This window comes from Amblyraja radiata, unplaced genomic scaffold (genome assembly GCF_010909765.2).
Source record: "Amblyraja radiata isolate CabotCenter1 unplaced genomic scaffold, sAmbRad1.1.pri scaffold_697_ctg1, whole genome shotgun sequence".
Lineage (NCBI taxonomy): Eukaryota > Metazoa > Chordata > Chondrichthyes > Rajiformes > Rajidae > Amblyraja > Amblyraja radiata.
Window position 1 is genome coordinate 9,262 of NW_022630714.1, and position 22,920 is coordinate 32,181.

The 22,920-nt window shown below is 45.1% G+C and overlaps 1 pseudogene; it reads right to left on the reverse strand.

The window, feature by feature from the left end:
* Nucleotides 1–3,063: 3,063 nt before the first annotated feature.
* LOC116970271 lies at nt 3,064–3,160 on the reverse strand (annotated as a pseudogene).
* Between the last annotated feature and the right edge of the window lie 19,760 nt (nt 3,161–22,920).

Consider the following 22,920-nt stretch of genomic DNA (forward strand, 5'->3'; position numbering starts at 1 on the left):
CCTTTTCCAATGGGGATGGGGGGGGGGGGGGTTATAAAACCCGGAAATGTGGGTGTGGCTCAGTCTCTGCAAGATGGAGGAGGGAGAGGTCACGACTCGCTGTCTTTAGTGGCTTTGCACCCTACTTCAAATGGTATGAAACTGCACTTGAATTTGGTGGCCTTGCACCCTGCTAGAAGTGGTAAGAAACTGCACTTGAATTTGGTGGCCTTATACCCTGCTTGAAATAGAATTTCAAGGATTAGCCGTGAGTCAACTACCAGCCCACCAGTCGTGAGTGAGTGAGTTGCCAGCACAACAGGCTTGATTGACTGAGACGCCAGCCCAAGAATCCATTTGGCGCACAATTTGCATACTAGCCCTCTGGAAACCAGTCCCTTCAGCCCACAACACCCATACTAGCGCTCCAGAAAGCCCCCCCACACCCCCAACTGGCCACCAATATTAGAATTGGTGGAGAGGTGGAATATCGCGTTGGATGACCAGCTCTCCTGTGTGATGCTGGGACCCAATGGGTCCCACTTAGTCTAGTTTTCTATGTTTCTAACTCCTCTCATCCAGGAGTAAACTAAACCACTGAACCTAAAATAGAGTTGGCAAATACCCCTGGTCTGGCAATAGGCAATCATGAAATGTTCAGAAAGTTCGTTCGTTCGACCATCCTGCAGCCGCTAGGATGCGGTTCAGCGGAACGTACATAACCTTTGCTGCTGATGTTGTAGCAGCCCTGGTGGAGTGAGATTTGAAAAATATCAGTATCTACTCCTGCACGAGCCAAACCCCGTTTTAACCACCTGGAGATGGTCTGAACCGATATCTTCTTATAAAGTTTTTGTAATTAACAAACATTGCTAGTTCAGAACCTTGAAGGCTCTTGGTGACCTTATCGTATTGTTGTATATGTGTGACCATACATAATCAAAGGTCCATGGGGTATGCCATGAAACTAGTCTGAGACCTTACGCCCCTGGTCTGCTCTGCTTAACTAAACATTAAAAATAATATTATTTGCAGATGTAACCATCCTGTCCAGTTACAATATGTAGTGACTGAACCCGTTGCGCTGAGACCAGCACCATGAGGATAACTACCTTATGAGAGCCGAGCTAAAGCTAAGGATGTAGCTGGAGCCCCCTGATGAAATAGTGTTAATATCATGTCAATATCCCATACTGCCTTCTGCTTGTCCTGGGAGAACTGGTGTGAAAGATATCCTTTATAAACTCGGTATCAGAGGGTGAAACCCGCCAGACTGGGTCCCGTTCGCTGCAGCAAATATGATGGGAAGGCACGTTGGGCACAGTTAATTGTCCTATAACTTAATTTATTGTCAAAGATCCATTTGAAACGAACTCCAAGACGTCAGTTATCTGTACCGTATTAGATGTAACATTAGTATTCAAACAAAACGCTTCCCATCTCCTGAAGAGGAAATGTAATGCTTTCCTTTTTTGGTGCTATCCCTGCACTCTGCAGTGAGCACACACATGGATCGGTCTGACAATCTGAGCCGCAGGAGCAGTCTACTCAGAATCTATAAGTCAATAAATTGATTTTATCATGCAGAGGCTGGTTTCCCGAGCCAAAGGCTGAACCAACAAAGTTTTACGTTTAGAATAACTGTAAAAGGTTGTATTATTATTCCCGACAAAAGCGGGAAACATGGCTGCATAGGCCAGTCAGACAGAATGACAACCTAAAGCGGGATCTTGCTGACTTTATTGCAAGACCCGACTGATGAGGCAAAATGGAGGGAGACAAAAATAACTTCCTTCTCCTTGTAGCGAGCATGTATCTTTCGCCAATGTTATGCCATCTATTTTTGCAACTGGTAAATGAGCCTGGAAACAAATATATCGATATTCGGTGTTCCATCGAGCCATAACTTCATTAAATACTTTGTGATCCAACACCCATTTTGTGTTGTCATTGATTGTACGTGATGATACTCGAACGCAAAATGAGATTAGGTAAATTATTACAGGATATTCTGTCTTAATTGCACCCATGTGACTATCATACGCCACCACCATAGTTTATCAATTTAACGTTGAGCATGCAGATTATGCATATTCGCACAATAACCCTTTAACCAATAGAATGCACCTAGTGTCTATAGGTAGTTGATCCCAATAACTAAATAATTGTTAACTCATGCAAATCTCCTCCGCCTCCGAACTAGAGATGGCATTCACAATTTTCCACCTTAGAGCCGCATCAGTTTATAATATAACTGAAATGTCACTGACCAGACTACTGGGGCAATGCTGAATACTATTCGTCCACCATTATGACTTTGGTAGCTTCAGCTGGTAATACCATAAGGTCCGTCACAAAGACCTACATGGCATTTGAGAGATTACTACTTTGCCCGATGTAAGTTTCCCCACTTGCACAGCTGAATCACAGCTACTATATTGCCAATTACTCTTGATGAATAGAAGGCTGCTTTATCACAACAAGATTGTTACAGGCTCCTATTAATTCCAATCTCTTACCCCAGGGCGGAGTCACAGGCTAATTAATAGTTAAAGGTAAATCCCAATGATCAACAAGTCCAGTTGGTATCACCTTAATTTTAACTGGATAGATGATTTTAGCAACATACAGCGTTAGAATATCCTCCAGACAAGATACAACAAATGTTTTTGAGCCCTGAGCAGTCCAAGCACCTGTTCTAGCAACTTGGCAAGTAATCTGAGAACTGAAGTTAAACCATTTTGCAATGTTTTTTATCATTGCCCTTATCCAGATAAATTTCAAGTGTCTCCGGTGATCCCTGTAAATGGGAACATCCTATGGAAATCAGATACGAAGTTCGGAAAATTTATACTGCACTTGCGAGTTAAATGACATTCTGCATCTTTCACAATGAACAGGCCACGCCTGCGAATTCCGTACCTGCTCGAGCAACAACTCTGACCCGATTTCCGAGCCTGTCCCGAAAGCCAATCCTGGCCATAATACTGAGCCTGCCTCAAAAGACAACTCTGGACATAATTCTGAGCATGCCTGTAAAGACAAATCTGGCCCAATTCTGTGCTTGGAACCCTAGTATTGTGCAGTTTTACATGGTTAGATGCCACAACCATTTGTGTGTTGTAAGGCCACTAGGGCCCCTTCCATCCTTATCAAGGGGAATGCTACTTTCATACAACACATAAACTAAACACATGTTATTATTATCATTTGTACAAAAAACAAGTGTAAATATTACCAACATGTAGATGGTCCCATATTTTTCCTGAGCCCGACTTGGGTCTCGAATTGAAGACCTCTGCCCAGCCTACATGCTGCCACCATCTTTAGTAAACTGCTTACTGCCAATGGAGGCGTGGGGTGTGTTGTCGCCGCAACGGTGAAGCTTTGCTCGTCGTTGGTACCTCGATTGGTCCGACAGCTTTTGCTTCCTTATCCAGGTTTTCCCTGTTGAATAGGTCTTACCTGAAGAGAAGATTCGGCGGCTGGTCTTTAATGTCACCCCTGATAGCGCTGTTCATTCCCGGCACTTATAGCATGAGGGGAATTCTGGCCCCTTCCGGATATTCTGCCACCTTCGTTTGCGAGGACTCCCTTGAATCCATACGCATGTGCTCCAGTACGTTCCACGGACATACTTTAGAATTTGAAGTCAGTTACCCACTGACCACTTGCACTCCCCTGCACAGAGAGGGAGATTCGTAGGCAGCCCTGAACAGGTGCTGCCGCAGGCCCCTGCCTCGAGATGCTCCCCGGCTATACCTCCGACCTCGGAGTTGGAACAAAACTGACCCCGTATGCTCTCCTCCTCCAAGAGGGAGACATTATGCAGCCCTTCAACAGGTGCTGCTGCCACGGGCCCCCAAGGAGACCCGCGGATATAAAGTTCCTCTTGCTGGAGCATATCGTGATAGAGCATCCTCTCCATCAGGAGCTCTTTCCTGGACACCCCTGATATTCATTTTATTGGCTAACCAGTTCCAGTTGGTATGGCAAATTTCGATGCCATGCCTGGCACCCCTGGTTCTTGGCTTCCATACCTTGGGGTATGCTGCTCTGCAATACCTCCAACCTCAGGGTCAGAACAAAACTGCCCCGATAAGCTCACCTCTTCCATGAGGGAGACATTATGCAGCCCTTCTACAGGTGGTGCTGCCATGGGCCCCCAAGCAGACCCATGGATATAAGGCTCCTCTTCATGGAGCAGATCTTCCCTATGCAGCCCTTGAACAGAAGCTGCTGCCACGGGCCCATGTGGTGACCCATGGATATAAAGCTCCTCCTGGAGCATGTCATGATGGAGCATCCTCTCCATCAGGTGCTCCATCTTTGCCAGACGTCCACAGACGTCGCTCATAGTGGGAGGGGAATCCTCCTGACCCGACTCATCGGAGTCCAGAGGCCTTACTGACATTCTAGTGTCTTTCCTCCCCACAGGAGTAGCTACGGTGCTCTCAGTCGGCACCCCTGGTGATACCGCCTTCCTGCTGGATTTACCCCTCCACGGGAACCACAGCGGTCTGGAAGCCGCTGACCGCCTTGTCAGCGACTGGAGTAGCGAACCCGATGTCCGCCGGCTCCCCGCTTTTCCGCGGGCCGGACCGGAGTCGCCCCACAGCCCAAAGCCGGTTTCCTCGCGGCTCGTCCGGACTTCGCTACAATATCCAGCAGGAAACCTCTGTAAGAAGAGGTTCCTGCAAGAAAAACACAACCTGGTAAGAAATAAAAACTTACCTGTAGGTTTAAACTTACTGCTGGCAGGCGCAACGCCTGCCAATCCGGTGCTTCGCCATGCGAACGATGTAATGACGCGCATGCGGACTGGCGGGGCTTCTTCACGGAATCACTCACGTGACTCAGAAGTAAAATGTTTTATGTATCATTACTAAGTGTCACTGTATGTCATATTGTCACTTGCGGGCGGAGCACCAAGCCAAATTCCTTGTATGTGAATATTTGGCCAATAAATGTATTCATTCATTCATTCATTCATTCATGAATAGAAAATTATCAATGGTTATGTTTAGAGAATTGGAGGAGCTGAACTGAATCATTAAATCACACTTTAAAAATACTGAATTATGCTCAGGCAGTGTAAACAAAAGCAATGCCCAGTGAAAATCTTATGCAACTCTTTCTCTGGATACAAAGCAGCAGTCAAGGAAATAAAAAAGTTCCTTCTATTTATTATCTACGTTTTATCATGGGGTGATAAATTATTTCGGGAAAAGGGGGCAAAGTCTACAAAGGTGACTGGTGTAAGCCATTACAGCTTCTAGCCCATTTTCCATTTTCACTACCTTGCTGTAGCAGCCATCTGTCCTCAGAGTTTGATTTGGGTTTAGTTTGCACTGGGGTTCCAATTTTAGCCAATTCTTGTCCGTTGTTTTGGGGATTATAAAATGAAAAGAAAAACATGGACAGTAATATTCTACTGCTTGCATTTTGCGACATTTCAAGGTAAGTCTCAACATAATTTATTTTCCAAAAATATTTTTGTGAATTTAGCATTTTTATTTTCCGAAACCTGTGAAATTCATGCCTTGTCATTTTATATGGGGATTCACACAGTTCCAGACACAGGGGAGAGGGAACAGTCTGTCTGTCCCCGATTACATTTTACCTCTGTTTGTTTAGTTGTCATATTTTCCGAGCTAACAATGATGACTCTTTAGATGACTCGTTTTCAAACTTTTTCCACGGAAAACATTTTTCCACGAGTAGTAGCTCTAATAACCAAAATCTGTAGCCTGTTTTGCTCTGGTATTTTATTTAATTCACATGTTTAATCAATGTTTTATTATTAATGTTTAATGTTCTATGTGTCATTCCTAACTGTCGCTGTATGTCGTTGTCACTTGCGGGCGGAGCACCAAGGCAAATTCCTTGTATGTGAATACTTGGCCACTAAATTTAATAATTCATTCATTCATTCATTCACACCTTACCCTTCCTTATCTCCGTGTCTCTCACTCCCCTGACCCTGATATTAACCTGAAATATCACCCATTTCCATCCAGAGATGCTGCCCGTCCCGCTGAGTTACTCCAGCATTTTGTGTCTATCTGTAGCGAGAGTGGTTGGATGAATAGGATCATTCTAGATATGCAGGAGTGCTGGAGCAATGTTTGCTTCTCTCTAGCCAAGCAAAATAGGAGAACGAGCTCCACTGGCTATTAGTGATACATTTGAAATGAAACTGATGCATCAAACGGTTTCATGTTTCACAATTTCACCTTGAAAATGATTAGCTCATTCAGCACTAAAAAACCTTAGGAGAGACAAAAATACTGGAGAAACTCAGCGGGTGAGGCAGCATCTATGGAGCGAAGGAATAGATGATGTTTCGGGTCGAGACCCTTCTTCAGACTGATGTGGGGTGGGGCGGGAGGGGGGGGGCGGGAAGAAGAAAGGAAAAGGCGGAGACAGTGGGCTGTGGGAGAGTTGGGAAGGGGAGGGGAAGGAAGGAGAAAGGAGGTACTACCTGAAATTGGAGAAGTCAATGTTCATAACGCTGGGGTGGGTAAGTTAGGTTGAAATTTGCCCCAGAACTTAGAACACACATTATTGATTAAAAACATATAAACTAGCAGTCTATAAGTGTCACCAACCTGAGGATTTTAATTTGATTTGGTGAAAAAGATTTGAAGTGTTATGACTTGGTGGAAACAGTTGCAAAGTACTCATTTAGTACCTTGCCCACATCCCCCGACTCCAAGCACAAATCCCCTCACTTCTCCTTGGGTCTCTCCTTCCCCCTGGTTAACCTTTTGTTTTAAATGTAGGTATAAAAACCTTGTAATTGTTCTATTCCAGCTTCTAATCGGCCACTTGAGTTCTATCTTCCTTTCTTTATATTCCTCAAATGCCTTGTCATATTCTACCCTCTGAAATATAGCACACGCTTCCTTTATCTTTTTACCCAAATGTATAACCTTTTTGGTAATACAAGGTTCATTTGCTTTGCCATCTTATCTCTCTTCCTTTGGAAGAAGGGAGGAGAATGGGGTTAGGAGGGAGAGATAGAATGGCGGAGTAGTCTTGATGGGCCAATTGGCCCAATTCTGCTCCTATCACTTCTGACCTAATGACCTTACTGGAACATGTCAGTCCTGAACTTCTATCAACTGGCCTTTAAAACACACCCATATGTCAGATGGCAGTGGAGCCCACTAACAACTGCTTCCAGTGCACCCTTCTGCTTAATCTGAAGAAGGGTCTCGACCCGAAACGTCACCTATTCCTTCACTTATTCCGTGACAATAAACTCAACTGTAACTCTCAGGTAGACAAAAATGCTGGAGAAACTCAGTGGGTGAGACAGCATCTACGGGTCGAGACCCTTCTTCAGACTGGTGACCCGAAACGTCACCTATTCCTTCGCTCCATAGATGCTGCCTCACCCGCTGAGATTCTCCAGCATTTTTGTCTACCTTCGATTTTGTCTACCTTCGATTTTTCCAAAAACCTTCTTAAACACTTCTGCCTAATAATGTAGTTTGCCTTACTCTAATCCAGGACCTTCCCACAATATCCAACCTTCTCTCTATTCAGAACAATGTTAAAACTGATGGAGTTATGACAACTATCCCCAAAGTGCTCCCCCAACTATTTCATTTAACAGTGACCATAGAATATGCACGAACCAATCCCGAGATGAACCATTTCCAACATGAGATGTGACATTTTAAAAAGTTAAAAATGAAGTCAGTAACAAACTACTGCTCTTTTCATCTGCTTCAATCAAGGCCTCGGAGGATTCTCGGACACTCCTATAATTAAAACGGAATGTTGCTCAACATTAATAATAATAATAATACATTTTATTCATGGGCACCTTTCAAGAGTCTCAAGGACACCTTACAAAATTTAGCAAATAGAGTAAAAATATGTAAGCGGAATGAAATAAATAGTAAAGACATCACCAGTACACAAATTAAAGACAGAATTCAATCCAAAGACAAAAATCAAAAACACAATATAGATAGATAGATAGATAGATAGATAGCCTTTTATTGTCATTCAGACCGAAGTCTGAACGAAATTGAAGCAGTCATACATACAATACAATACAATAAAAAACAACAATAAACACATATTAACATCCACCACAGTGAGTCCACCCAACATCTCCTCACTGTGATGGAGGCAAAAGTCTTAGGTCTCCAGTCTCTTCCCTCCTCTTCTCCCTCTGCGCTGAGGCGATACCCCCCGGGCGATGTTACAACTGTCCCGCGGCTCAAACACCGCGGCCCGGGGTGGTCGAAGCTGCCGCCCACCAGTCCTGCTGACGCAGCCGCTGGCCCGCGGCCGAACCCCGGACTCAGGCCACCGACGCAAGAACACCGTCCAAGCCACCGGAGCATCGTTCCAGCCCCGAGCCGGATCGCCCTCACGTGAGTGCCGTTACCGTCTCAGCCTCGCGCCAGGCCGCCCCGACTAGGCGCCGCTCCTCCCTCGGGCTGGGCCGCCCCGACTGGGCACCGCTTCTCCCTCGGGCTGGGCCGCCCCGACTGGGCACCGCTCCTCCCTCGGGCTGGGCCGCCCCGACTGGGCACCGCTTCTCCCTCGGGCTGGGCCGCCCCGACTGGGCGCCGCTCCTCCCTCGGGCTGGGAACGCCGTACCTTCCCGAGCTCGGCCACTCCGACGGGAGCACCGTTCCTTCCTCGGGCCGGCCGTCCTCACGGGAGCATCACAGCCCCTCACGGAAGCCCTGTTCCAGCCCCGCGCCGGGCCGCCCTCACGAGAGCGTGCTCAGTGCGAGTCCAGGCGGGCTCTGCCTCCTGAGCCTCGAGGTCGCCAGCTCCACCATTAGGCCTCAGCGCAGACGGAGGCAGAGAAGGGGAATACGACAATAAAGTCGCATTCCCCCGCAGGGAGAGACAGCAAGCCCCGTTTCAACCCCCCCCCCCCAAAACAGAAACTAAAAACCAAAACTAGACTAACCAAAACGAAAATAAACAACCCAAAAAACACAAAACAAACAGGACTGCCGGAGAGCCGCTGCAGCCAGAGCCGCGCCGCCATGCAGCCAGAGCCGCGCTATGAAGAGAGAGCAGCGGCAGCTAAAGCACGCCAGCGTACACTCTCCCTTCCGGCAGCCATCTTGGACACAGAATAAAATAATCATTTACACACAAAAAAACATCCCCCCACAATGGTTACCACTGTGGGGTAAGGCACAATGTCCAGTCCCCATCCCCAGTTCTCCCATAGTCAGGCCTATTGAGGCCGCCACAGTTGCCTCTACGGAGGCCCGATGTTCCTGGCCGTTCTCGCCGGGTGGTGTTGCTCCGGCGTCGGGAGAGTCCTCACAGCGGCTGGGACAGCTGGAACGGCCGATTCCCTACCGGAGTCCGTGGCATTCCGAAGCCGACAGGGCGGCGTCGGTTGGTGCTCCGAGGCTCCCGATGTTAAAGTTGGCGCCGCCGCCCGCGGCTGGCCGCCCGCGGCTGGCCGCTCCACAGTCCCGCAGCTCGACGGTGTTGATCACGGCGGTCTCAGCATACCGGAGCTCCAGCGCGGCGATCCAGCGCGGCGACCCAGGCAAGGCATCGCCCGCTCCGCTCCGCGATAGCGCTCCAGCGCTGTGCCGCCACCGAAGCTGAAGGTGCTGGGCGGTCCCCGCCAGGAAAACGCCGCTCCACTCCCGCTGGTAGGCCGCAAGGACGGGTCGACGGTGCAGCCCGGGGAAAAAGCTGCCTCACCGACCAGGTAGGGACCTAGAAAATAGTTTCCCCCTTCCCCCCCACATAAAAAGTCAAATTCACCAACAAACATAGGACAAAATTCACTAAAAACTAATAAAAAAAGTGAATTGAACGGACAGCTACTGGTTAGCAGCCGTTCCCCAGGATGGCTCCTCCTCCAATCTATCATTATACAAAATATTGATCGCATTTCATCCGTAAAGCGCAATGTTCAAACCAGCACTCCTGCACGAGAGTCCAACACATTGATTAGTACGCGCACCACAGATACCTCCGTGACAACTGGCATGTTCAGCTCAACAACCTGTCAACTGGTCTGCGTACCATACCATACACACAGCACAACTACCAGCACATCGACCACAGAGACTGCTGCACCGACAACAGCAACTACAGTGACCAGTACACCGACTACCACATCGACCACTGAGTCCACCATACCAACCACCACACCGATCACCACATCCACATCAATGACTCAAAGGACAACATCCACCACACCGACAACTACACCAATCACCACACCAACCACCAAATCTGCATTGACCACACTGATGAAAACAACCGGCAAATCGACCACCATACTGAGCACTACATCGATCACACCAACATTGATGACACCGACCACTACAATGACCACACAGTCCACATCAACCACACCAAGCCCAACGCCAAACATGACATCGACCACACTAACCGCCACATCAATTCCACCAACCACCATGCTGACCAGTGACATCACCACGCCGACCACCAGCTCAACATCATCAACAATCACACCAACAACCACACCAACAACCACACCAACAACCACACCAACAACCACACCAACAACCACACCAACAACCACACCAACAACCACATGGACAACACCAACAACCACTCCAACAACCACTCCAACAACCACTCCAACAACCGCACAGACCACACTAACAACCACACCAACAAACACACCAACAACCACACTAACAACCACACAGACCACACCAACAACCACACCAACAACCACACCAACAACCATACCGACCACACCAACAACCACACCAACAACCACACCAACAACCACTAGGTATGTTGCAAAACTTACCTTCAGCGGCGCTGCAGTTCTGCCGCTGCCCGTGTGTGCGACTTTGGCGCCTTTGAAAGGGGGGCGGGTTTAAAACGCGATTTTCTCTAGGCTGTTGAAATCGATGTTGTTCAGTCTACTTAGTTGCTGACGAAAAATTGCTATTTTTAAACTAAATTGGGTTATATAATTGTTATAGTAGATTAAAAATCATCCTCTAAAGCCGCGAACCCCGACAACGGGACGGATCTCATGTAGGGGACAAGGCAAGGTAGGTTGTTTATTTTTACATTAAAAAGGGCTTCTTAAGATCCCTTTATACAAAATTTTATGTTGCGAGTAGCTGACTTGGGGGCCCATTCAATCCTGCAGTATCTTTCATGTCATATGGGCTTCAAATCCACCGCAATGGCAGCGTTCCAAGCCAGCGCATTCTACAAAATCCCACTCGCAAGCTTATTTAAAAGGCCATTAATTTACAGCAATTGAACACTAAATCCCTTCCATTTGGCCTATAAATTAATGTCAATGAGATTTAAAAATCATGTTTTATTGTGAATTCTTGTGTGAATGTTCTTTGGACACTTTGGCTATTTAAAAATGTTAATCTTTCCTTAAGAAATGGATAGATGTTTAGATCTAGTAATTGAATTTTGGAATTAGCTACAATTGGGTAACTAACTAATTATATGCTTTAATTTCAGGTAATCCAAGTAAGATTGTTTAATATTTGTTTCAGAATGCTTCAATCTATAATAACTGAAAATGTCTTTCAGTTCTCTTAATTTTTAATAAAGTTATGGGCTTTAGACTGTTCTTGATCACAGCTTTCGTGTTAAGTCAATGCAAAATCAATAGGGAACAAGATGCTAATTTCCGAGTATGAAAATGGCCATAACGTTTTTAATACTGAAGATATGAAAGTGAATTAGGTGTCAAATTAAACTTATTTTTATGCTTTATCTGATGGGATATATTGCAGACTTGATTTTTAAAATTTTGTAACATTGCTACAACCACACCAACAACAACACGAACAACACCGATCACACCAACAACCACACCAACAACCACACCAACCACACCAACAACCAGTCCCTTACAGCCGCCAGCACATCACCCACAATGTCTAACGCATTGACCCTAACCCTAACCCTACATCGACGATTGTTTTGGTGCTACCTGCTGCACCATTTCCGACACTTCCCTACCATTTCTTGACCCCACTATCTCCATCGCAGGTGATAGAATTCTGACCGACATCCACTATAAACCCACTGACTCCCATGGCTATCTGGACTACACGTCTTCCCACCCTGCTTCCTGTAAGGACTCCATCCCCTACTCCCAATTCCTCCATCTACGCCGCATCTGCTCCCAGGATGAGGTGTTCCACACCAGGGCATCTGAAATGTCCTCATCCTTCAGGGAACGGGGGTTCCCCGCCCCTACTATAGATGAGGCTCTCACCAGGGTCTCTTCCATACCCCGTAACACTGCTCTCTCTCCCCATCCCCCCACTCGTAACAAGGGAAGAGTCCCCCTAGTCCTCACCTTTCACCCCGCTAGCCGTCACATACAACAAATAATCCTCCGTCATTTTCACCACCTCCAACGTGAACCCACCACTTGCCACATCTTCCCATCTCCCCCCGTCTGCTTTCCGCAAAGACCGCTTCCTCTGTAACTCCCTGGTCAATTCTTCCCTTCCCTCCCGTACCAGCCCCTCCCCGGGCACTTTCCCTTGCAACCGCAAGAGATGCTACACTTGTCGCTTTACCTCCCCCCTCGACTCCATTCAAGGACCCTATTTTCTTTGCTCCATAGAGCAAAGGGGTTGGACAGGCTAGATACAGGAAGATTGTTCCCGATGTTGGGGAAGTCCAGAACAAGGGGTCACAGTTTAAGGATAAGGGGGAAGTCTTTTAGGACCGAAATGAGAAAAAAAAATTCACACAAAGAGCGGTGAGTCTGTGGAATTCTCTGCCTCAGAAAGTAGTTGAGGCCAGTTCATTGGCTATATTTAAGAGGGAGTTAGATGTGGCCCTTGTGGCTAAAGGGATCAGGGGGTATGGAGAGAAGGCAGGTACAGGATACTGAGTTGGATGATCAGCCATGATCATATTGAATGCCGGTGCAGGCTCGAAGGGCCGAATGGCCTACTCCTGCACCTATTTTCTATGTTTCTATGTTTCTATGCTGCTGCACCCGCTGAGTTTCTCCAGCACTTTTGTCTATGGTCAATTCCAGTGTCTGACACATCAAGCAGCTCTGCAATGAATCGATTAAATACAACCACGAAGCAAGTCTTGACAACAGCTGTCACCACTCATCTGACCACTGAAACCAGCACCACAAGATCTACCACAACAAAGTCACCAGGTAATTGCTCATTTTGTTAGTTAGAGTTTTTGCATAGCTGTAAACTTTCTGTTTGGTCGATAACACTCCTGAAAGTCTGTACCCTCCTTTTGCTCTGGTATTTTATTTCATTCACATGTTTAAACTATTATGTTTATTATTAATGTTTAATGTTTTATGTTGTATTCTTAATTGTTACTGTATGTCGTTGGGGTGGGAGATTGCAACCTTCACGTGGTCCGCCCTGTTTCGACGAATGCAATCAACCTGCCCTGCACAATCAAATAAGATCAAATAGAACAAGTTGTCCTACAACTTTAGGCTGTGCACGCCATCCGCAAGAAGAAGACTGTATGTCGTGTTGTTACTTGCGAGCGGAGCACCAAGGCAAATTCCTTGTATGTGTACATACTTGGCCAATAAACTTATTCATTCATTAATTCACTGCAGCTCAGTTTCTATTTCTACAGATGCTTACTCTTTCCAGTATTTTCAGTTTTATTGAAGTTATAGTCTATGCTTCTGTGTTTTTTAATGAATAAAACCTGAATGCGTTTAATGGAGATGTGCGGGGCAACTTTTTTACACAGAGAGTGGTGGGGGCCTGGAACGCATTGCCAAGGGTGGCGGTGGAGATGCATATACAATAGTTGTGTTTAAGAGGCTTTTAGATAGACCTGTGCTGTACTGTTCTATATAACAGATTACAGGTGTCAATATGCAACAGAAAATTCTGGAAATATTCAATAGGTCATGCAATATCTGTGGAAAGAGATACAGAGTTACAGTTAAGATTGAAGTACGTCAGATTAGGGGAAACTTTTTTATTAGATTTCTTTTTTAAATCCTTAAATTCCGGCTGCCGCCAGGAGCAGGACATGCCAGTGTCAGCGCGAGTCCCCTCAATCGGTCCCTCGCTCGCGCTGACACTGGAGTAAGTTCCACCGCCCGCTGTCCTGTTATCCATCCCCCGCTGACCCCCTCTTGTGCTGGTCTCCTCACTGTCCGGTCTACATTGACAGACACGGACCGGGCAGTGAATGCCATGCAGTGTTACCCAGCGCAGCAAGTGAGGCCATGTCCTGCTCCCGGCGGCAGTCGGAATTTAAGGATTTGCGGAAAACGGCTGACATGAGCGAGGCCGGCGAGCGGCAGAAGAGAGGTGTTCAGACGGAGAGCACTGCCAGAGGTGAGCGGGCCGGCAGAAGGTGCTGAGGTCCTGGCGGCCGCTCGCAGCCACCCGAGCTACTTCCCTACCCGGCCCCAATGCGGTGGCTCCGCTCCCTGAGCACCGCGGCAGCGGTGAGTGAGTTACTGGCATGATCCCCGACCCCCTCCTTCGCAACGCTCCTGCCCTCCCCGCAACTTTACCCTGGGCCAGATTCCCCACACGCTGTGAAAGGAACTCTCCCCAAATTGGTCCCTTAAACTAGTATTGTCATTCAATAAGATCACAACTGATTCAACTTGTCCCGGTGTGCTCCCGTTTTCCCCACCATCTCTCCACCTGCCATCACCCTCCACCCCCCACTCATTCAGGAATTCAGAATGAAGGAAATTTGGAAGCCTTGGGCAAATTGAATTGCTACTTTCTTTATTTTATTATTATTATTTTTTGAGCGTGAGAAATTCTATGTCCCGCCAGCCTTCTTTCAAAATTTAGCAACTCAAAATGGGAGTACCTCTTCGACGCAGGTGCGTCTTCATTGCCGGGAAATACAGTACTTTATTAAGAGATATGGCTTTTGAAGACTTTATAAAAGTCGACTGACAACTTACGGAGAGGAGAACAACCTGCGCATGCGCGGTTTAAGATTTTTTAAAAGCCGACTGGCTGCCTGCCCTGAGTAATTACTCACGGCACGTGCCTGCGTCACTCGCAGCGCGTGGAAGATTGGCGCACGGAGCAGACCCATTGTGACACCATCAGCAACTGACAGTGGTTTTTAAATTCAAAGTTTTTTCAGCTTTTTGAACATTTTCAGTAATAACCAGTAATAAACGCCTGAAATTTTCAGATAAGGCGAATTTGGACTGCACGGGAAAAATCTCTACCGGAATATGTAAACATTTTAGCGTTACCGTGTCGTTTTACCAAGAAGATGTGATCACACACACACACACACACACACACACACACACACACACACACACACACACGCACGCACACACACACACACATCCAAGATCAGAGTTTCATAAGTATAGAGATATTTTTATATAAATCTTGTGCTATTAATAGTAAGGACACTGTTTTAAATTGTATATTTGTTTAGACCTGTGTTTTTTGAGGAAAGCACTTTGGGTTGCATTCAATTGAATGAAAAGTGCTATATAAATAAAGTTATTATTAATTATTGCACCAAGAGTCTTGCACCTTGTACGTGGACCTTGAACATCCATGCCAAGGAAGAATGCAGCGCAACCATAAATAAGCATTAGTTTGATACTGGTTTCATAGTGCAGTACAGATGCTTGTAAAGTGATGTTTATCAAAGACTGCTTGAATGGAAATCTTATTATCTGTTATTGTAGATAAAAACCCTTGTCAGAATGGAGGGACCTGGGATGGTGATGACTGTGACTGCCTAGACAACTACGAAGGAGAATTTTGCGAATTTGTAGATGATACGATTGAATTAGGTGTGTCTATTTTCAAATGAATCACATTTTATGTTATTTTGATGCTACTGACAATAGACAATAGACGATAGGTGCACCTGCCGTCACCCTCCACCCCCCACTCATTCAGGAATTCAGAATGAAGGAAATTTCGAAGCCTTGGGCAAATTTGGGCAAATTTGGAAGCCTTGGGCAAATAAAACTTTCTTTATTTTATTATTATTTTTTGAGCGTGAGAAGTTCTATGTCCCGCCAGCCTTCTTTCAAAAGTTAGCAACTCAAAATGGGAGTACCTCTTCGACGCAGGTGCGTCTTCATTGCCGGGAAATACAGTACTTTATAAAGAGTTATGGCTTTTGAAGACTTTATAAGTCGACTGACAACTTACGGAGAGGAGAACAACCTGCGCATGTGCGGTTTAAGATTTTTAAATTCAAAGTTTATTCAGATTTTTGAACATTTTCAGTAATAACCAGTAATAAACGCCTGAAATTTTCAGATAAGGCGAATTTAGACTGCACGGAAAAAATCTCTACCGGAATATGTAAACATTTTAGCGTTACCGTGTCGTTTTACCAAGAAGATGTGATCACACACACACACACACACACACACACACACACACACACACGCACACACGCACGCACGCACACACACATCCAAGATCAGAGTTTCATAAGTATAGAGATATTTTTATATAAATCTTGTGCTATTAATAGTAAGGACACTGTTTTAAATTGTATATTTGTTTAGACCTGTGTTTTTTGAGGAAAGCACTTTGGGTTGCATTCAATTGAATGAAAAGTGCTATATAAATAAAGTTATTATTAATTATTGCACCAAGAGCCTTGCACCTTGTACGTGGACCTTGAACATCCATGCCAAGGAAGAATGCAGCGCAACCATAAATAAGCATTAGTTTGATACTGGTTTCATAGTGCAGTACAGATGCTTGTAAAGTGATGTTTATCAAAGACTGCTTGAATGGAAATCTTATTATCTGTTATTGTAGATAAAAACCCTTGTCAGAATGGAGGGACCTGGGATGGTGATGACTGTGACTGCCTAGACAACTACGAAGGAGAATTTTGCGAATTTGTAGATGATACGATTGAATTAGGTGTGTCTATTTTCAAATGAATCACATTTTATGTTATTTTGATGCTACTGACAATAGACAATAGACGATAGGTGCACCTGCCGTCACCCTCCACCCCCCACTCATTCAGGAATTCAGAATGAAGGAAATTTCGAAGCCTTGGGCAAATTTGGGCAAATTTGGAAGCCTTGGGCAAATAAAACTTTCTTTATTTTATTATTATTTTTTGAGCGTGAGAAATTCTATGTCCCGCCAGCCTTCTTTCAAAAGTTAGCAACTCAAAATGGGAGTACCTCTTCGACGCAGGTGTGTCTTCATTGCCGGGAAATACAGTACTTTATTAAGAGTTATGGCTTTTGAAGACTTTATAAGTCGACTGACAACTTACGGAGAGGATCACAACCTGCGCATGCGCGGTTTCAGATTTTTAAATTCTAAGTTTTTTCAGATTTTTGAACATTTTCAGTAATAACCAGTAATAAACGCCTGAAATTTTCAGATAAGGCGAATTTGGACTGCACGGAAAAAATCTCTACCGGAATATGTAAACATTTTACCGTTACCGTGTCGTTTTATCAAGAAGATGTGATCACACACACACACGCACGCACATCCATCTTGGTAGAGCCATCTTGGTGAACGGCTGCTAGCCAGCAGCCGTCCGTTTTAAATTCGTTTTTTTTTAAATAGTTTTTAGTGAGTCCTGTTTTTTGTTTGTAGGGGATATGGTCTTTTTAATGTGGGGGGTAGGTGTAAACTTTATTTCTAGGTCCCTACCTGGTCGGTGTGGCAGCCTTTTCTCCGGGCTGCCCTTCGACCCGTCCTCGTGGCCTACCAGCGGGCTTGGAGCGCCGTTTCCTGGTGGGGACCGCCCAGCACCTCGGCCTCGGCGGCGGCACAGCGTTGAAGCGCTGGAGCGGAGTGGAGCGGGCGACGCCTTGCCTGGGTCGCCGCGCTGGAGCGACGCGCTGGACCGCCGAGAGCAACATCTCCGGGCTGCGGGTCTGCGGAGCAGAGAGGCGGCGTGCGGAGAGGCGGCAGTGCGGCGAGGTGGCAGTGCGGAGAGGCGGCGCCGACTTTTTCATCAGGAGCCTGGGAGCTCCAAACCGGCGCGGCCTTGTCGGCTTCAGCAGCCGCGGGCTCCAACCGGGAAGCGGCCGTTCCAGGTGGCCCAGCCGCCGAAAGGACTCTCCCGACGCCGGGGCAAGACCACCCGGTGAGAACGGCCAGGGACATCGGGCCTCCGTAGAGGCAATTGCGGTGGCCTCAATAGGCCTGACTTTGGGGTGAACATGGGGTGGGGACTGGACATTGTGCCTTCCCCAGGGCCGGTGCTAGGAATTGCGGGGCCCAATTAGAAAACTGATGGCGGGGCCCCTACTCTAGAAAAGTAAAAATTTATGTATGTTTATATTTCGTGTAGTTTCGGGAATTTTAAGGCAAGCTGGTTGGTGATTGGATGCAACCCCCTTAGAGACAGCGTTTGATTGGCCGCCAAATACATTTGTCAATTCTGTAACAAAAATCGCTGGTCGGTGCGAACTCAGTGGACTATCTGGTTGTATCTCCAAACTAATCTGGTTGTATCTCCAAACTAATCTGGTTGTATCTCCAAACTGATCTGGTTGTATCAACCAGACTATCTGGTGGTATCTCCAAACTAAACAGTATAACATGCAGGTACATTCATTTAAAATTAAATTCAGTGATTATTTCACATGATTTCTCACTGTGTAAAGCTCAATATCTGACCAATTTCTGTTTAACACGTTTGGTCTGCCGTGAGCATTTTTCGTTGCATCTCCCCTTTTCCTAATCGGCCACAATTCAGATAATAGTCTACTTTCCTGTTTTTGCCACCAAAGTGGATAACCTCACATTTATCCACATTATACTGCATCTCCCATGCATTTGCCCACTCACCCAGCCTATCCAAGTCACCTTGCAGCCTCCTAGTTTAGAGGGGTTTAAACGGTTTAGAGATGTTTAGAGGGCTTCAGATGGGTTCAGGTGTGTTTACAATTGTTTAGAGGGAAATAGGGGGGCTAGAGGGGGTTTAGACGTGTTCAGAGGGTCCCAGAGGGGTTTAGAGACGTTATAAGCCCCCCGTGAGAAATTGTAATTCTCTGAAATTGAAGATAGACATAAAGCTGGAGTAACTCAGCAGGACAGGCAGCGCAGCGACTCTGGAGAGAAGACCCTTCTTCAGACCGAACTGAACTCGCGTCGATGAGAGTACTTGTGATTGTCTGAAGAAGGGTCTCGACCAGAAACACAACCCTCTCCCCAGAGCCGCAGCCCGTCCCGCTGAGCCACCTTCAATTTCAGAGCCAAACAATAAACACAGAGAGCTGGAGGAACTCAGCGGGCCAGGCGGCTGCCTCACCCGCAGGGTTTCTCCAGCATTTTTGTCTACTGCAAAACGTCAATGATTCCGGGAATGCTGAGGGGACAGGGTGATAGAGAGGGAGTGGGAGAGCTAGAGAGAGACAATATGGGGAGCGGGAGAGAGAGCGCGAGAGAAAGAGGGAGGGAGGGAGGGAGGGAGTGAGCAAAAGACAGAGACACAACCAAAGATCCGCTATAAGATCTTTGGACACAACGTGGGTCGGTAGGTGAATGACAAACCTGCACACCAGGAAGAAGCCCCTTCTCGCGGTCCGGGGCCCTCACTCATGATGGTGAGTTAAATGAAATTCTCAACGTGTCATCGATCTACATTCCTCAGTAAATGTAATTGTGTTTTAAACAAGTATTAATGACGCCGCGTGAATTTTATTCAAAGGAACATAGCGTCATTAATACTTGTTCAAAACACTATAACATTTACTGAGGAATGCGGATAGATGCAGATTCATGACATTGCATAACAAGGTGTTAAGTACTTACCGTTAAGAAGTGCTAACAGCACTAGTTAACAAATCGTTTGTGTATGATGGCCGTGCAGCGGTTGTTATACATGTTCGTTTAAAAAAGATCCGGATGGCGAATTTAAAAAAATCTTTATTTAACAAAGAGAATTCGTATTTCCGTACGAAATACTGAACATTAGTGCGGGGCCCCGCTTAGGCGCGGGGCCCAATTGGGAGCAATCGGTCAAATCGGCTTAACGCCGGCCCTGGCCTTCCCCCACAGTGGTATCCATTGTGGGGGGATGATTTTTTTGTCTAATTTGGGGTCCTGTAGGTCTGTGTCCAAGATGGCTGCCGTGAAGAGAGAGTGGACGCTGGCGCGCTTTGGCTGCCGCTGCTCTCTCTTCACACTGTGTTTTTGATTTTCTGTTTTTGGATTGAATTCTGTTTTTAATTTGTGTCTCTGTGATGTCTTTATTACTTGTTATATTCCGATTATATGTTATTCCGATTACTATGTAAGGTGTCCTTGAGATGTCCGAAAGGCGCCCATTAAATAAAATTTATTATTATTATTATTATTATCCAAGATCAGAGTTTCATAAGTATAGAGATATTTTTATATAAATCTTGTGCTATTAATAGTAAGGACACTGTTTTAAATTGTATATTTGTTTAGACCTGTGTTTTTTGAGGAAAGCAATTTGGGTTGCATTCAATTGAATGAAAAGTGCTATATAAATAAAGTTATTATTAATTATTGCACCAAGAACCTTGTACGTGGACCTTGAACATCCATGCCAATGAAGAATGCAGCGCAACCATAAATAAGCATTAGTTTGATACTGGTTTCATAGTGCAGTACAGATGCTTGTAAAGTGATGTTTATCAAAGACTGCTTGAATGGAAATCTTATTATCTGTTATTGTAGATAAAAACCCTTGTCAGAATGGAGGGACCTGGGATGGTGATTACTGTGACTGCCTAGACAACTACGAAGGAGAATTTTGCGAATTTGTAGACGATACGATTGAATTAGGTGTGTCTATTTTCAAATGAATCACATTTTATGTTATTTTGATGCTACTGACAATAGACAATAGACAATAGACGATAGGTGCACCTGCCGTCACCCTCCACCCCCCACTCATTCAGGAATTCAGAATGAAGGAAATTTCGAAGCCTTGGGCAAATTTGGGCAAATTTGGAAGCCTTGGGCAAATAAAACTTTCTTTATTTTATTATTATTTTTTGAGCGTGAGAAGTTCTATGTCCCGCCAGCCTTCTTTCAAAAGTTAGCAACTCAAAATGGGAGTACCTCTTCGACGCAGGTGCGTCTTCATTGCCGGGAAATACAGTACTTTATTAAGAGTTATGGCTTTTGAAGACTTTATAAGTCGACTGACAACTTACGGAGAGGAGAACAACCTGCGCATGTGCGGTTTAAGATTTTTAAATTCAAAGTTTATTCAGATTTTTGAACATTTTCAGTAATAACCAGTAATAAACGCCTGAAATTTTCAGATAAGGCGAATTTAGACTGCACGGAAAAAATCTCTACCGGAATATGTAAACATTTTAGCGTTACCGTGTCGTTTTACCAAGAAGATGTGATCACACACACACACACACACACACACACACACACACATACACACACACACGCACGCACGCGCACACACACACACACATCCAAGATCAGAGTTTCATAAGTATAGAGATATTTTTATATAAATCTTGTGCTATTAATAGTAAGGACACTGTTTTAAATTGTATATTTGTTTAGACCTGTGTTTTTTGAGGAAAGCACTTTGGGTTGCATTCAATTGAATGAAAAGTGCTATATAAATAAAGTTATTATTAATTATTGCACCAAGAGCCTTGCACCTTGTACGTGGACCTTGAACATCCATGCCAAGGAAGAATGCAGCGCAACCATAAATAAGCATTAGTTTGATACTGGTTTCATAGTGCAGTACAGATGCTTGTAAAGTGATGTTTATCAAAGACTGCTTGAATGGAAATCTTATTATCTGTTATTGTAGATAAAAACCCTTGTCAGAATGGAGGGACCTGGGATGGTGATGACTGTGACTGCCTAGACAACTACGAAGGAGAATTTTGCGAATTTGTAGATGATACGATTGAATTAGGTGTGTCTATTTTCAAATGAATCACATTTTATGTTATTTTGATGCTACTGACAATAGACAATAGACGATAGGTGCACCTGCCGTCACCCTCCACCCCCCACTCATTCAGGAATTCAGAATGAAGGAAATTTCGAAGCCTTGGGCAAATTTGGGCAAATTTGGAAGCCTTGGGCAAATAAAACTTTCTTTATTTTATTATTATTTTTTGAGCGTGAGAAGTTCTATGTCCCGCCAGCCTTCTTTCAAAAGTTAGCAACTCAAAATGGGAGTACCTCTTCGACGCAGGTGCGTCTTCATTGCCGGGAAATACAGTACTTTATTAAGAGATATGGCTTTTGAAGACTTTATAAGTCGACTGACAACTTACGGAGAGGAGAACAACCTGCGCATGTGCGGTTTAAGATTTTTAAATTCAAAGTTTTTTCAGATTTTTGAACATTTTCAGTAATAACCAGTAATAAACGCCTGAAATTTTCAGATAAGGCGAATTTGGACTGCACAGAAAAAATCTCTACCGGAATATGTAAACATTTTAGTGTTACCGTGTCGTTTTACCAAGAAGATGTGATCACACACACACACGCACGTACGCACGCACACACACACATCCAAGATCAGAGTTTCATAAGTATAGAGATATTTTTATATAAATCTTGTGCTATTAATAGTAAGGACACTGTTTTAAATTGTATTTTTGTTTAGACCTGTGTTTTTTGAGGAAAGCACTTTGGGTTGCATTCAATTGAATGAAAAGTGCTATATAAATAAAGTTATTATTAATTATTGCACCAAGAGCCTTGTACCTTGTACGTGGACCTTGAACATCCATCCCAAGGAAGAATGCAGCACAACCATAAATAAGCATTAGTTTGATACTGGTTTCATAGTGCAGTACAGATGCTTGTAAAGTGATGTTTTGTCAAAGACTGCTTGAATGGAAATCTTATTATCTGTTATTGTAGATAAAAACCCTTGTCAGAATGGAGGGACCTGGGATGGTGATGACTGTGACTGCTTAGACAACTACGAAGGAGAATTTTGCGAATTTATAGAAGATACGATTGAATTAGGTGTGTC